Below are 8,653 nucleotides of genomic sequence, written 5' to 3'. Positions count from 1 at the left end.
ACAGGTGTATCCACACACTGCAAATATCCTGTGAGAGCTTTCTCCAGCCCCACTTCTCACAACTGTGTCCTACCGTGACATTGGGGAGCCTTGCTCACGACATACAAAATACTCTGGCTAAATAATATAGCTGACTAAAGGGGAATTGGAAGGGAAACTAGAATCACCTACTTCCACCTATCCTCTGGTGAGAGTTGAGTTGTAGCTCCTGGTACAGGCTCCCGCCTCGTGTAGGGAACGCCCCCACACACACCCTGTCGTGTCCTACAGGAACCCAATCAACATCCCAAAATTAACGCATCGTCTCCATGTTCTGTCCCCCGCGGGTCCGTGCTCCTCCTCCACGTCTTGTAGGGTTGGAGTCGGTCTCCCGGCCGTCAACTTCTCCCAACTACGGCTGCCAACCTACGTCTCGGCTGCAGTCGTACGGATTCCCAATTAGTATCTTCTTTCACTGCTTCCCAGTGGATTGGCCCAGCCGCTACGTCGTCACTGTGAAGCTATCAGACGTCCCAGACGATTCTGCCTAGACTTCACCTGCACAACACCTGTCCTGGGAGCACTTGTTGCTCAATATTCTGTCAATTCCCTCTCCAGTCCAACACATGAACGAAGGAAGACCCCACAGGTGCTGTCAGACCGCTGGTGATGCATAAGTCCTCCGGAGACGGGGTAATCTGTCCAACTGACAGGACCCCCCAGCGCACGTCCGACCTCCTTGACGTGCTGTCTTAGACTGCTGGTGCCACCGCGGCGCGATGACCGGACCCCCCTTCCTTCGTGACGTCATACTTGAACACAAATGCAAACAAGCCTGAACGGTCTCGACGCATATATACAACTGAAAACTCTTTCCAAGAAGTGACTCGAACCCATACTGCCAGGAGCACTGTGCATCTGGAGTACAGGACACCTTAACCACTCGACCAACACGACCAGACAAAAGAGGATGGTAGCTGAGGCTAGTTCCCCATCCTCCCGCCGGCACTCTGATGGTAATCTTGGGGATGGTATTTTATCAAATCACCTCATTCTTTGGGGCACAGGTGAGGAACACAAATGTGAACATGTCTGAATGGTCCCCAGACATATATTTAACTGAAAACTCACACCCATAATTGACTCAAACCCATACTGCCAGGAGCACTCTGCATCTGGCATACAGGACACCTTAACCACTCAAACAACACGACTGGACAAAAGAGGAAGACATCATAAGATGTCTTCCTCTTTTTCGTCAACCAAGACATCATGGTTTCGTTGAAGATATCATAAGAAGGAAGGAGAAACGCCATGCAACCTCTGAAGAGACAACTAACACAACACCTATACCACCTATTAAACCATTTTACAGGAACTACTTTTCCACAGCTCATAAAACGGAGGAAAGGGTCCTGAAAGATATTTTTAATAGAAACGTTATCCATACAGACAAAAATCAGTAGATACAACTGATGATTTACTATAAAACCAAAAACACGGCCAGCCTACTCATGAGAAACTCTCCAGACACAAAGCAGAACGCTTTAAAGGAGACAACGTCGTCTATGCCTTCAAATGCCCACTTGGGGACTGTAAGCCTCAAAGAACTCAGTATATAGGCAAGACAACAACATCTTTTTCCAGGCGATTAACGATGCATAAGCAACAGGGCTCCATTATGGAACATATAATCTCTTCCCACAACCAGACCATCACCAGAGAAATCTTAGCAAAAACACAGAAATCATCGATAGATACAGCGATAGCAGGCGGCTTGACATCTGCGAGGTACTACACATCAAGAAGTCAACACCAGCAATCAACAGCCAATTAATGCACAATTATATTCTACCCACTTTAAGACTCCGCTCCAATATAGAAGCATCAAGAAATATTGGCCAGTAGGCCCTCAGCAGTTACTTCCATTCATACCCTCAATTTACCCAATTAATACCCATTGTTTCGTGTTCTATCCTGTGTTGAAAGTTTTTTTCACCTCATCCAAAACTGTTGTAACATATCACCTCACTCAAAATGGGTGTATAAAATAAAATGAAAGCTGATTATATCATAGCATAGTAAGAACTCTGTTTAGTGTTTGCAGGTTATAGTTGTGTGTATGTGTGAACTAAAATTCTTTGAAAATGTAATAAGTTGTTAAGAAACGCGTTCAAGTGTCGTGTCAGACTAGAAATAAAAATTAATTTTGGAGAATTGATTTTTCAATTACCATCAACAGTGAAAAGAAACATAAGAAATATTGAGAAAATTCGTGTTAGAATTATTAATCTTTCTTTTTTGGTCATATTTAATAATATACGTCTACAGGAAAGACTGCTACCAAAATGATATATATATATATATATATATATATATATATATATATATATATATATATATATATATATATATATATATATATATATATATATATATATATATATATATATATATATATATATATATATATATATATATATTGAAACAACAAGGGACCCAAGAGCTGCAAGCTTTCCTTTCCAGCGCCTCAGTGTGGCGATACAGAGGGGAAATGCGCACTGCATCCAGGGTTCCTGCCCGCCATCTGAGGAGCGGGAGGAACTCGACAACCTATGATAACCATCTTTGTAACCCATATGTAACTCCTTTTTTGTAACAAAGTTCAAATAAAGTAAATATATATGTGTACATACAAAAGAATGGGGGTGGTAGGAGAAGATAATATTAGTGTTCAGTGAGAAACCAGAAGGTCTCCTCTGAATACTTTTTATTTTCTTCTCCGAGGCTATGGGTCCCCACATTGGCACCAGAGGTGGTACCCTCACCCTATATGTTTATATATATATATATATATATATATATATATATATATATATATATATATATATATATAAACATATATATATATATATATATATATATATATATATATATATATATATATATATATATATATATATATATAAACATATAGGGTGAGGGTACAACCTCTGGTGCCAATGTGGGGACCCATAGCCTCGGAGAAGAAAATAAAAAGTATTCAGAGGAGACATTGTGGTTTATATATATATGTATATATATATAAACCACATATATATACCTTGTGGTTTATATATATACCTTGTGGTTTATATATATATGTATATATATGTATATATATATATATATATATATATATATATATATATATATATATATATATACATACATATATATATATATGTCGTACCTAGTAGCCAGAATGCACTTCTCAGCCTACTATGCATGGTCCGATTTGCCTAATAAGCCAAGTTTTCCTGAATTAATATATTTTCTCTAATTTTTTTCTTATGAAATGATAAAGCTACCCATTTCATTATGTATGAGGTCAATTTTTTTATTGGAGTTAAAATTAACGTAGATATATGACCGAACCTAACCAATCCTACCTAACCTAACCTAACCTATCTTTATAGGTTAGGTTAGGTTTGTTAGCCCAAAACGTTAGGTTAGGTAAGGTTAGGTATATATATGTCGTACCTAGTAGCCAGAACGCACTTATCAGCCTACTATGCAAGACCCGATTTGCCTAATAAGCCAAGTTTTTATGAAATAATTGTTTTTCGACAACCTAACCTACCTAACCTAACCTAACTTTTTCGGCTACCTAACCTAACCTAACCTATAAAGATAGGTTAGGTTAGGTTAGGTAGGGTTGGTTAGGTTCGGTCATATATCTACGTAAATTTTAACTGCAATAAAAAAAAATTGTCCTCATACATAATGAAATGGGTAGCTTTATCATTTCATAAGAAAACAATTAGAGAAAATATATTAATTCATGAAAACTTGGCTTAGTAGGCAAATCGGGCCTTGCATAGTAGGCTGAGAAGTGCGTTCTGGCTACTAGGTACGACATATATATATATATATATATATATATATATATATATATATATATATATATAAATATATATATAAATATATATATATATAAATATATATATATATATATATATAAATATATATATATATATATATATATATATATATATATATATATATATATATATATATATATATATATATATATATGTCGTACCTAGTAGCCAGAACGTCGTATTCGGCCTAAAATGCAAGGCCCGATTTGCCTAATAAGCCAAGTTTTCCTGAAATAATATATTTTCTCTAATGTTTTTCTTATGAAATGATAAAGCTACCCATTTCATTATGTATGAGGTCAATTTTTTTTTATTTGAGTTAAAATTAACGTAGATATATGACCGAACCTAACCAACCCTACCTAACCTAACCTAACCTATCTTTATAGGTTAGGTTAGGTTAGGTAGCAGAAAAAGTTAGGTTAGGTTAGGTTAGGTAGGTTAGGTAGTCGAAAAACAATTAATTCATGAAAACTTGGCTTATTAGGCAAATCGGGCCATGCATAATAGGCTGGGAAGTGCGTTCTGGCTACTAGGTACGACATATATATATATATATATATATATATATATATATATATATATATATATATATATATATATATATATATATATGTCGTACCTAGTAGCCAGAACTCACTTCTATGCCTACTATGCAAGGCCCGATTTGCCTAATAAGCCAAGTTTTCATGAATTAATTGTTTTTCGTCTACCTAACCTACCTAACCTAACCTAACCTAACTTTTTCGGCTACCTAACCTAACCTAACCTATAAAGATTGGTTAGGTTAGGTTAGGTAGGGTTGGTTAGGTTCGGTCATATATCTACGTTAATTTTAACTCCAATAAAAAAAATTTGACCTCATACATAATGAAATGGGTAGCTTTATCATTTCATAAGAAAAAAATTAGAGAAAATATATTAATTCAGGAAAACTTAGCTTATTAGGCAAATCGGGCCTTGCATAGTAGGCTGAGAAGTGCGTTCTGGCTACTAGGTACGACATATATATATATATATATATATATATATATATATATATATATATATATATATATATATATATATATATATATATATATATACATATATATACATATATATATATTATTAAATATGACGGAAAAAGTAAGATTAATAATTCTAACACGAATTTTCTCTATCTTTCGTACATTTCTTTTCACTGTTGGTGGTAATTCAAAAATCAATTCTCCATAATTCATTTTTATTTCTAGTCTGACGCGACACTTGAGCGCGTTTCGTAAAACTTATTACATTTTCAAAGACTTTAGTTTACACATACACAACTGAATAGAACTTACATGTTGTTGTTGTTAAAGATTTAGCTATTCAGGACGGAGTGTCCATGTAGCACGGGCTATGGTGAGCCCGTAATTGAGTTTGGTGATGTACATGATAACCTTTTTCCTGTGATATTTAGGTCTAAGTTTAAAATGGAGGAGAGGACTTCTCCTTTTTCCCTGCTTATTTTGTCGCTTCTGTTTTATTGCACTGGTTTTAATCTTTTTTTATTAACATTATCTTGGTGGCAGATGTAGATGCAGAATGCTCACTAATGAGTCCCATTCCTCAACAGCTTTTCTAATCATTGTAGTCGCGGTGGAATGTGCATCTAATGCAGCTGCTGTCGTTGGATTAATGTTGAGTTTGATGCGCAGGGGTTCAGTAGCTTCACATTCTAGTAAGTAGTGCAATAGCGGCGCCTCTGCCTCAGTTTCACAGATGTGACACTCTTTAACTATTGGGTTCATTACCTCCCAGCAGCACTTGTACCCAAGTCTGAGTCTGTGTATGGCTGCTGCAATGTCTCTGGATATCTTTTTGCCAGGCTTGAAAGAGGAGTAGCCAGTGGCTTGTTCATACCATATCGCAATGGATCTTCCTTCCGCTACTTTGGCTCTGTGGCGACTTTTGATAGTTGAGAATATTTTCTTCTTGATTTGCTCCTTTATCTGTGAGAAACTTGGAGGGATTTGAACCTGTACAACAGGTAGAGCAGTGGCAGTTTTTGCTAGTGAGACTGTCTTTTCATTACCCTTTATGCCAATGTGACTAGGTATCCAATTTAGGGTGATTGACAGCCCTCGATTATGGGCATCTTTTCCTATATGTTGAATTTCTGTGAGGAGATGTATATTATCTCTGTGCTGACTGGATAACAATGCCTGGAGCGAAGATTTAGAGTCTGTATGAATGATGACATCATGTAAATTATTCTCAATTGTATAGTTTATTGCCTCCTTCAGGGCATATAATTCTGTTTGCAATGTTGAGCACCCACTATTCATGCTCCAGTAAGCTTCATGGTTGGTAGTGTAAACTGCTGCCCCAGCAGAACCTATTCTTGATCAACTTATCCGTCTGTGAAGATGTGAGTCGTTGTGGGTCTAGAGATAGTTTCCATTTGTTGCTCTATTACTTCCTTGAGCCTCTGCGGGTCACATGCTGATTTTTTAACTGATAATCTTTCAATGATTATCTTTAGAGTCGATTCTTCCCATGGAGGAGGCTGTCGAAAGTGTTGATATGGTCTATCTTCCCCTTTGTTTTTAATGGTCCATTTCATGTCCATTTTCTCTAAAATCTTGACCACATTATCCATCCATGAGCTTGTTCTATACTGTAGGTTTTTCTGAAAGGATCTCTGTATGCTGTCTTTGATTGACAGCCTGGCAGTTGTTCCAGAAAGTTTTCCTATTATGGTGGCTATCCTTTGTTTCATCCTGTTTTCTAATGCTGGTAAATTTGTTTCCATTCTAAGGTTCTCTCTACGCGTCCATACAGGTGCTCCAAGCATTGTTCGCAGAGCATCATTTTGACACACTTCCAGTTTCTCCCATTGGTTATCACTGAGGGATGTAAGAGCAGGAGCAGCATAGTCGATGAGTGACCTAACTGCTTGTACGTAGTACATTTTGAGTACTGGTAGAGATGAACCATCTCTAAGACTGGTCAGGGAGCGCAAAACTGAGTTTCTGGCTTTACAGCGTTGCCGAAGATATTCAATTTCTTGAGTGAATTTCAACTGGTTGTCTATTATGACTCCTAGGTATTGAAAAGAGGTAACCCACTCAATTTCTTGTCCTTGTATTGCCAGTCTGATGTCTTGAGTTCTCATTTTAACGCCCATAGCTTTTGTTTTATTGCTGTTTATTTTCACTGCTATGTGTTCCGCTTCCTTGCTGATAATATCTAGGCATTTTTGTGCATGGTTCCTTGCACCTTTGCCATTGATGATGACCACAAAGTCGTCTGTATAGTTAAGAAGTTTGGCTTTTGGTAGCTTGAGCTTCATGAATTGTTCCATGAGACAGTTGAAGAGGAAGGGGCTTAGTATTCCTCCCTGCGGAGTTCCATTTTCCAGCCTCTTTGAGGTAGATGTTTTTCCTTGGAATTTGACTTTAGCTTCTCGGTTAAGCAGGCTTCCTTTGGCAAAAGCAAGAGCGTGACCTTTGATTTCCTTATCCACAAGGCAGCACAGTGTAGCTGGAGCACTGGCTAACTCGAAGGCTTTTACAAGGTCTAGAAAAATAGGGATTCCAGGTTTGTCATTGATTTTATATAGGAGGGAGGTAAGGCATTCTGTGGTTCCAACACCTTTTCTGTAAGCAAACATATTTTGGTGTAGTGGATTGGCTTTCCATTCAATTCGATTAAGAGCCATTCTTTCTGCAGTTTTAGCCAGACAGCTTGTTAATGAGATGGGTCTTGGATTTCCTGGGTCTTTAGGTTTTGGAATGGGAACTATAATTGCACTGTTCCAAGAGAGTGGTCGGGTTCTTGTCACCCATACTCTGTTGATGAGATTCAAGAAGGCTTCTTCACCCTTTTCTCCTAGCTTGGCTAGCATGTTGTAAGTGATTTTGTCCTCGCCTGGAGCTGTATTTTTAGTTTTCTTTGTAGCACTTCTGAGTTCTTTTAGAATGAAAGGTTGGTCTAAATTGTCAGGTAAGGCTAAAGCATCATCTATTTTTTTCATCTTGCTGCTTGAAGTCTTTGTTGGTGAGTCAGAGTTGCTTGAGGAAGTTGAGTGGAACTGGCTCTTGAAGCAAATAGATTTGCTAACCTTTCTGCTTCTTGCTCTGGATGAACATGGTGCGGCGGAGCAGGAGGCGATTTTCCTTTGGCCTTGTTGATCTGCCTCCAGATGTCGCCCAAGGACGTATGCTGATTTAGCTTGGCACACCACTCGAGCCATTTTTCTTCTTGGATTTTTGCTGTTTCTTCGTGCACATGATCTCGGACAGCTCTAAGAAGTCCTAGATTAGCTTCGGTTCTATCTCTTCTGAAATTCTTTCGTGCACGATTTAGTCTGTTATGTAGCTCTTTGATCCTATCACAGTAATACCAATGGTCCTTGTGTTGTTGGGTAATTGTTTTCCTCTTGGGGATGGTGTGATTTGCTGCTCTATGTATTGCATTTACTAAATCTTTTTCCATTTCTTCGGTGTTGTCAGGAGGAGTGTAGTTTTGGTGTCAAGTTTCGAGAGCTTCCTGAAACTTCGTCCAATCTGCTTTGATAAAGTCCCATCCGGGCTCGGGAGCTGGAGGTCTGGGAGGTAGTGCTATATTAATAACTGTTTTTGTAGCAAAGTGGTCACTAGTCAGAACATGATCCACTGACCAATGACACAACTCAAAAACACTGGTGGAAACAAACGTGAGATCCAACTTTCCCCCACCAGTGTGGGTTGGTTCCGTTGAATTAAGCAGACTGATTTCTGGCACTT

This window comes from Procambarus clarkii, chromosome 28 (assembly GCF_040958095.1).
Source record: "Procambarus clarkii isolate CNS0578487 chromosome 28, FALCON_Pclarkii_2.0, whole genome shotgun sequence".
Classification (NCBI taxonomy): Eukaryota; Metazoa; Arthropoda; class Malacostraca; order Decapoda; family Cambaridae; genus Procambarus; species Procambarus clarkii.
The sequence above is the reverse complement of the archived record's forward strand: the minus strand, read 5'-3'. Positions refer to the sequence as shown.